The sequence below is a fragment of the Myotis lucifugus genome, unplaced genomic scaffold, assembly GCF_000147115.1.
Source record: "Myotis lucifugus unplaced genomic scaffold, Myoluc2.0 scaffold_28, whole genome shotgun sequence".
Taxonomy (NCBI): Eukaryota; Metazoa; Chordata; class Mammalia; order Chiroptera; family Vespertilionidae; genus Myotis; species Myotis lucifugus.
Window position 1 is genome coordinate 5771540 of NW_005871076.1, and position 8643 is coordinate 5780182.

Here is an 8643-nt window from a genome sequence, read left to right on the forward strand (position 1 = left end):
AGAGGTCAGAGGAGGTCAGAGGAAAGGGAGGGAACAGTGGGCCCAAGGGCCATGTGGGGTCTGCTAGACAGGGAGGGTGGGTACCGGGCTCCCCCTGGGGCCACCAGGCAGGCCTGGCTCTGCCCTGCTGGGGCCGGCAGCTGGAGGGGAGTAAATATAGCGCGGGGCGTCCCGGCCACATTCCTGGGAGGCCAGGACGGCCAGCCTGCCCGCTGCTCTAGGCAGAACACAGCAGCCAGGGCCCAGAACTGCCACTGCCCTCTTCCCAAACAAACAGAAAAATAAATAAAACCAGCTCTCACAGCCAGCACGGCTGGGGCGGAGGGGAGGGGGGTGAGAGGGGGCAGGAAGGGGTGGACCCAGGAGAGGGGAGGCAGGCAGGCAGGCAGACCAGTTGCTGAGGTTTCTGTTCCACTGGGAAGGAGGAGGCCAACAAAAGAGGAAAATGGAGAAAAAGGGCAAAGAGATGGTCAGAGAAGGGGAGAGGAGGAGTGTGAGAGATGGAGGGTGTGACAAGTAGAGGTGTCAGGGAGGCAGGTCAGGAGGGACAGGGAAGGTGTCAGGGCCAGTTGAGAGAAGGCCGAGGCAGCCTCTGGTCAGTAATTCAGCAATTCAGCGACAGGCAGACAAAGGGGGCCTGTGGGCTGGGGCAGGGGGCTGGCTCCATGGGCCATGAAATATTAAAGAGCCTAGGCCAATGAGTGACAGAGGTCATAGAAATAAGGAGACTTGCCGGGGAAAACGGGGACCCCCGCCCCCACCACCTGTCCCTCTCCACCACCTCCAGCCGAGCCAGTCTCCCCAGCTTTTCTCCTGCTGTGGCTCCTTTCAGTCTTTCCACCCTTAGAGGACAGGCTGAGGGTGGGAGGGGCCGTGGGGATTAGTGATGGCAGGGGACCTTTGCAGTTCCCTCTTCCCTCTGGCTGATCTGCGCTCAGGCGGCCTTCCAGAGCTGCCAGCCACCCTAGCAAGGCCAGGAGGCCTGTCAGCACAGCCACTGCCACGGTGCCTCCTGGGGGAGGAAGGGGTAGACTTCCAGCTTCTCCTTTACGAAAAAAAATCAGCCAAGCTACCACTTTCCGCAGAGACCAGCGGGGAGGGAAGGCCATGGCTCAACGCTCAGCTAAGCCAGCGAGCAAGCCAGCAGGTCATGCCTTAGCCCTCCCACCCCACCCAAGCCCTATTACCAGCCTCATGACCTTGGTCAGTCCCCTCGTCCTTGAGCCTGTGTCTTCACCAGCCCCACCCAACCCAGGCGTGGTGAGTGGAAAGAAAGAAGGTAAGTAATATGTTGAAAACCTGCTGGGGCACCTGGGACCAAGCACCTGCACGTAGACAATCCTCCCAAGCCTCTGTGAGGTCAAGCCTATTATCAGTCCCCTTTTACAGATGGGGAAAAGAAACTCAGACAGGCAGAGTGACTGCGCCCAAAGTCACACACCTGATGATTAACATAATGGAAACTGAAAGACTAAATGTGAGCCTCGTGTTTTTCTTCTTCCTTTTCACTGGGGGATATGAAGTCCTCTTCTCCATAACAGCCAACTTCAATTGAACACTGACTGTGGGTTAGCCACTGGTGCTAGGCACTGCACAATCATCTTTGTGCCCATTTGAAAATGGTCTTGTGGATCAGGCACTCTTATCATCCCATATCAGGGATAAGGAATCTGATGATCACAGAACACAAATCACACATGGCCAGGATTTGGAACTAGGTCTGACTCCAGAGCCAGAGCTCAAACACACTTGACTGGGTGAGGAGGGCTCAGTAGAGGGGAGGGAGCTCAGTGATTCTGCTGGCCCCCATAATGGACACGAAAAGTAAAAAACAAGGTCACGAGCCCTGTGCTAGGGGAATGGCCAGCAACTGCTCTGGGAGCAAGAGATGGGCAGAGCCTGTGGAGGCCGGAGGTGAGGGCACTGCCTAGGGGCCTGGCCAGAGTGATTTGCCTGGTCTACCCACAGCCTGTGTACCAGGTAACACAAGTCCCCTCACCAAGCTTTGGGGATACTGAGGCTAATCCAAAAAGGACCATCAGAACCTGTCCTGTTGATCCCCAAGGTTCCAACATGCACCCCAGGGCCAGTGTGCCAGGAACTAATCTCACCCCCACCCCAAGAGCCCTTAGTGCTAGCAGAAGGGGGGCAGGATCCCCTCCTTCCCTTCTAGGCCCTCCAAGCCCAGAGGGAGGCCAGCATCAGAGGCAGGAAATGAAGAAGAATTTGCGATCTAATTGAGCTGGCGGGGGATTAGGCGGCAGAATGCAATTACAGGGGCTGGAGCAGGGCCAGGGGCACTGACACCCTGAGATGTGGCCTGGCCCAGGTGACTGGGCCTAGCCAGTCTCTGGCCAGAGACACCCTACTGGGAGGGTTGCAGAAGACAGGTAGGAAAGGATTTGGAGCCAGAAGGCTCCTCAGCACACAGAGAACAGCCCCATTTAACACCCAAGAGCCCTGTGGACTCTCACATAGGGAGCAGGCAGATAGGAACACATGCTCTCACAGGCTCTGTTCATGCAGGTACACATATGTGTTCATATTCCCAGGAAAGCCCCACATGTGTTCACTTGCATGGAGACAGACTCACAACCAGCAGACACAGAACTCTGGCCCTTTGCTGCCACTGGCTCCAAAGGGGTGGGGGACTAAAAAAAAATACACCCATGACCTTAAAATCCTTTTATTCCTGTAATCACAGGCTGCCATTGACGTGGATACGTGCTGTCACCCTGGCCCCAGCCTGTCTCCCTCCACGGCTTCCAAAACTCCCAGCAGGCAGGCAGACGGGGAAGCTGCCCAATTACTGCCAGGGAGGGCAGGGGAAGGAAAGGACCTGGTGGGAGAGACTCAGAAAGACAGACTGGAAGACAAAGATACAGAAAGAGAAAGGAACACAGCCACCAAAAACAGACATAGATTAATGCCCTCACAGCTCAGATATGCCCAGGTTCACGTTTACACTTTCACAATTCAGATACACCACTTTGGGAGCATCAGCCACTCCCAGATTTACAAGCATATACAAACACAGAGGTATACACAAATCATAAATATACACTCTACAAAATTCCAAGCATACATAACTCAGAATATACATATTCCCAGATTCACAGGGACAAATAAATGCAATGCAGACACACACAACTCCTAGATCCCCAGATACACACGCTCAGACTACCCCACCCCAAGACAGACACACATTCACAGATATACATGTCCTGAGTCATAAGCACACAGGCAGCCTAGATTCCCACACCCCAGGCCAACAGACTATACCCACACAGCCTCATCTAGCAGCTGACACTGGCTGACTTTAGGGAGCAGGTGGAATGGTGGGCGATTCCTGGGTCTTTGAGGGGGCCAGTCCTTTCTCATTGCCTGCAGCGTGGGAGGTGGGCTCAGAGTTGGGGGGAATTAAGAGGGAAGTAAGAGAAAGCAAAAAAAAAAAAACTTGAGTGGGATATTCTTGTTGGGCAGTAGTGCGTGAGTAACAGGGGAGGCTTTTTGTGGTCTGGTGAGTTCCAGCTATGAGTGAGAGTTTAACTATTAATACACTTAATCAAGGACACTTCACACACACACACACACACACACACACACACACACACACACACACGCTAGACTAGAGGCTAGAATGGGACCAGGTGATGAGGATAAGGAGAGCCCAGGGGGAAAAAAAAGGAAAAGCCCCAATCAGGACTTCAGGAGGTGGGGAAAGAGGGTGGAGCTTCCACCCTGGGCCTGCCTCCAGAGCAGGGGCGGAGTCAGTGATTCATTCTGCACCCCCCCAGAAGGGTGGGGCTTGACACAAAGTAGGTGCTGGATAAACACACATTGGGCCAATGAATGAATAAGTGAATTATATAGAGAGAGCAGGCAATAATAACAGTAGTAACAATAAGTGAGCCCCACCCCATCCTTGGCCAGGCCTGGGGAGTTCTGGCATCATGGTCATCCCTCCAGACAGGGGCTCAGGAAGCATGCCTAGGTCTGGCTCATCAGGATCCTCCCCCTTCTTCCACCTTATCCTGCACCCTGGAAAGTCAGCTGGCCTCAGCCAAGCCCACAATTCTCCCTCTCAAGGAGAACCCCACCTCCATTCCCCACTCCCATAACTAGGTGGGATCCTAACGAAGGCGGGGTATTTAATGCCCAAAGACTTGGTTCTTTATACAGATGCAATTCTGCCCACCCCAGCCCCACACTCCTATGAGCCTCAGTTTCACACTTGTTAAATGGGTAGAAGGCAAGCTAAAAGCTGGAAAGAGGCAGCAAGAGTTGGGGGTCACAGTGGGAGCCCACAGAACATAGGCCTGCACTGGCCTGGGCCCTGGATGCAGAATCCTCCCCTCCCCTTCCCTTCCCTTCCCCCATCCAGCCCAGCCCAGCCCAGCCCAGCCCCAGCCCAGCCGGGTGGACATTCCAGGCCTCACGTGATAAAGACGAGGCCGCTGGCCCACGGGTAAGTCAACAGGCTCTGTCGGGGGAGATAGGAGGCCTGGGCCAGGGTCACCTGCTGAGCCGAGAAAACAGCCGGGCCCAAACACACACACATAAATAAGGCGCCAACGGACGGACAGCCAGCCAGCCAGCCAAGGGTCTGTCTTCTGCAGAGGAACCTTGAAAAAGGAGGTGGCATGGGGGAGGGAGGTGCAAGGCTGGCTAGGGGCTTCCCTGGGAGAGCTTCGGCATCTGCCAGAATTGGGGGTTCGGGGGGCTTTTACCACGATCTCCAGAGACCAACCTCCCTAAGCCGTTCCCACCCCTTCCCAGGGCAAAAATCATCCCCTCTCCCTCCTCCCCAAGGAGAGAGAACAATTTCCGTTCTGGGAGGGGGGGTGACAGCTGCAGAGCGGGCCACTAACCCCCCTCGGCCCCCCTCCCCCAGTCTTGCTTGAGTCTCATCCAGGGAAACTGCTAAATCAACACTACGCAGTAGTAGGTAACGCCGGGCTCGGTCTCTCCGCAGCGATCTCAAAAGGGGGTTTGGGAGATTTCAGGTCCCAGTTTCTGGGTTTCCCACTGCGGGTCGAGGTCTTTGGAGAGGGGATCAGGACAAGCTGAGGCCAATACACCCCCTTAAAACGTCTACTTTAAATGCTCCTCAGCTGCACGAAGGACGCCCCCGCACCCCCCCCGCCGCCGCCCCCGCGGGCCGGGGCAGCTGAGGTGGCGCCGGGCTTTCAAACAGCGCTCCAAACAAGCCCGCAACGAACGCGCACGCAGCCCCCGCCAGGCGGCCCCAGCGGAAAACTTGAAAGGGACTCCGCCGGCCGCCCTGGGGCAGCTCGGGCGGGGGCGAGGGCTGAACCCTCACACACGCCCCCCTCCCAGCGCTTCCTGCGCAAATGCGGAGAGGGGAGGCAGGGCGGGCCACAACACCGAACGGCACCCGCGGCGCGGGGAAAGGCGGAGGTCAAGAGGCTGGTTCGCCGGGACCCCCTGCAGCCCCCCCACCCGAAGGCGCAACTCTCAGACCACCCAGCGTCCAGGGGCAAAGTAGGGCGCGGCTGCCAACCCCACAGACCCCCGTAACAAGAGGCGAGAGAGAGAGGATCTTCCCGGATGAGTATCTACAGAACACCCCCACCCCTAATCTGCCGGTGCCTCCTTGAAGCCCACGACACGAACCCAACTCTGCGAACCCCTTCCGATTACTGGGGGAGGGGGGAAAACAAACAACCAAAATGCGATCTGGCTCCCACATCGGGCGCTTCAGCTCTTCTGACAGGTTCGAGAGGCGGCCCCCCATTTAAAAACTGGGGTCACTCACTTTCTGTCGATCCTACAAATAAACAAAGCCAGGCGCACCCCACACTCCCTTCCGGAAGGCAGCCCACTGCTGGTTAGGACAACTTCCCCCAGCAAGAAAATTAACACATTCTTAACGCAGCGGTTCATGCCCCCCCCACCCCCCCCCGCTCAGGGGAACCCAAGGGGAGGGTGATTCGGGGCCGAACTTATTGAGTAAATGCGGGGCCAGAACCGCGAGGCGGGCGCCTGGGACACCCGCCTCCCACAGCTCCGCAGCGAGAGGAACACCCCCATTCTCCTTCCCTGGCTTTGCGCGCTGCTTGGCCACGCGGGGCTCGGGAAATAGCCTGAAAGACACCCCCACCCCCCCCTCAAGGCTGGAGAGGAAGGGAGTGAGGCCGCGGGGCGCGGTGAAGGGGGGGGGGCGTGATACTTTGACGGGAAAAAAGGTCAAACTTGATCAGCCCGCCAGGCACCCTGAGGGCAGCGGGGAAGCGCCGGAGGGGGAAATGTGGCCGCCGCCCGCTCCAAGTGGAGGGGGAGACTCCGCCACGCGTGGTCCAGGACAGTCACCGTCGCCCCCAAAACACCGGGCTCAGAGCGGGGTCAGATGGGGGAGTGCGCGCCAGGGATCGCCAATCAGCCGCCCCCGCAGGCGGAGCGCCCGCCCAGCACCGAGAGGTGAGGACCCCCGGTCCCGCCACCTCAACGCCCTCCAGCTTGAGTACTTGGGAAGAGGACGGTACCCCCGCAGGGAGAGCCCCAGCCCCAACCCGGGGCGCCCAGCCCGCAGTCCCGACCCTAAAACCCCTCTTTTTGTCTGAACTCAGTGATCTGCGACCGCGCCAACTGCGGCTAGGGGAAGCTTGGGTACAGCAGCGGCCACCGAGCGATCACCGGCGCTAGGGTTCCCAGCCTCCGGGGCTCCAGGACTTGGGCTGCAGGCGTCCCCCACCCCTCCCAAACAGGACCCCTCCTTCCCTGTCCCTGGCTCTCCGCACCTGAACTTCGGGGGAGCCCGCGCCGCCAAACTTTCCGCCGACTTGCAGCGAACTCCGGCCCTGGCCGCGCACCGGGCCCCGGGGGAGGAGAGGGAGGTAGGCGGGGAAGGGGAGGGGGCCGGCCTCCGGGGGGGTCGGGGGAGGGCCGTGGCTCGACACCTACCGGCTCTCAGAGTCGTCCAAGCCGCCACCGCCGCTGCCGCCGCGAGGACGAGGGGGAGGGGCGGGGCGGGGAGCAGCGCTCCGCTCTGGGCACCGCCGCCGCGGTGCGCTCCTCTCCAGCCCCGCCGTCCGCCGCGCCCGGGTCCGGAGCCGGAGTCACGCCGCCTAGGCTTGGCCCGAGGCGGGGAGGGGGGGGAGCCGGGGGGAGCTGCAGCACTGCCCTCCTCCCCGCGGCCCAAATTAAAAAAAAACACAAAAGCAACTAAATCACCCCCCAAGCAGAAGCGCGCCGCGCGGGCGGAGGGCGAAGCGTGAGGCGCCGGACTCAGCAGGCGGCGCGCATGGCTGGACGCGGGCTGGCCTGGGCTGGGACGCGGGGCCCGGCTTCGGGGGCAAGGTTCGGCTGCTCTTCTCGCTGGGCTCGGGCGCCTGCTCTCGCTGCCGCCGTCGCCTCTGCTGCCGCCAGTGCCGCCGCCTCTACATCCCCGCTCAGGCTCCGCCGCCTCTGCCGCCGCCGCCGCCGCCGCGCGCCCGCCCGGGCAGGAGCTCTGAACGCTGCCCGGGGGCTGCCGGCAAAACCCGGACCGGACTCACTGCTCCTCCCCCCGCACACACACCCCACCCCCGCTACCTCGGCTCCCCTCCCTCCTCCCTCTGCCTCCCTCCCAGCGCAGCACCGGCCACTTAGACGCCGCAGGCTCTGAGGCCCGAGCCGCAGCCGCGGCGCCTCCAGCTCCCCGCGCTCTGACGACATTGGCCCAGGCTCAGCTCCCCATCACGCCTCGTCTTCACCTCTTTCCCCACAACTTTACAAAAATAAGAGGACCTCCCCGTTTTATGAGGGGTGCATAGGCTTGGACACCCACCACACTTTAAAATCTGCCGTCCCTCCGCCCCCTCTTCGGCCGTGCCCCTCAGATCAGATGCCTGTAGGTCCGGTATCTCCTAGCAGAGGTCTCTTGGAGCTAGACGCGGTTCAAGGACCCCACCTATCCAGAGCGCTTTCTTGGACTGGGTGGGCTCTGGTTCCCAGGGAGAAAAAGGGCAGAGATTCCTGTTCCCATTTCACAGATGAAGAAACTGATCCAAGAAAACACATTTTTGCGTCCTATGCCGCCAGTGGCAGTCCGAAGCCCCGAGTCCTGGGGCTAAAGCACTCACATTGTGTGTGGTGCCCTGGAACCCTGGCCTACAAACTCCAAGGATGAAATAGTGCCTATCTTAAAACAGCGCGCAGCAGACACTGATTGAAAGAGATTATAAAAGCCCATTGGGTACAGATTTTAGTCCGGCATATCCATGCTGGGCTGATGATATGGCAGAAGTCCTTTTTTCGCCATCTCAGGGATCCATAGAGTAAAGCCCCAGCTGCTGTAATTCCAAACTGCAGATAATCCCAAAGTGAAAAATTTCTGCAATTCTGTGGAATTCGTGGGGGTGGGAGTGGGGGTGGGTTTGTGTTTCTTCTTTGAGGCAGAGAAAACACAGCCCCCAGACTCCAGACCCTGGGGGGATAGGGAGCAGAGCAGTTGGGGGAAGTCTGCCTTGAGTTAAACAGTTGCAACCCTAGATCAATTGGGGCCCAGATAACAGGGAGTTAACTCTGGTGACCCGGGTGCCTCCAGCCACAGGCCTCCCAGCCTGGCCTCTGAGAGAAGCCGTGGGAGAAGCGAAACCAGCTCCCACCTCGCTACTTCCTCTCCTCCTCTGTGCAGCCTGC

The 8643-nt window shown here is 59.3% G+C and overlaps 1 protein-coding gene across 2 annotated transcripts in view; it reads right to left on the reverse strand.

Moving 5' to 3' along the window:
• CXXC5 (CXXC finger protein 5) overlaps positions 1 to 7502 on the reverse strand; it is a 33456-nt gene extending 25954 nt beyond the window's left edge. The window contains exon 1 of one of the 2 annotated variants that reach the window (XM_006086506.3): positions 6925 to 7502. The gene's annotated coding sequence lies outside the window, so the exon portion shown is untranslated. Of the gene's footprint in view, positions 1 to 6761; positions 6881 to 6924 lie in introns of those variants that run through there. The other variant, XM_006086505.3, reaches the window with a different exon arrangement.
• Between the last annotated feature and the right edge of the window lie 1141 nt (positions 7503 to 8643).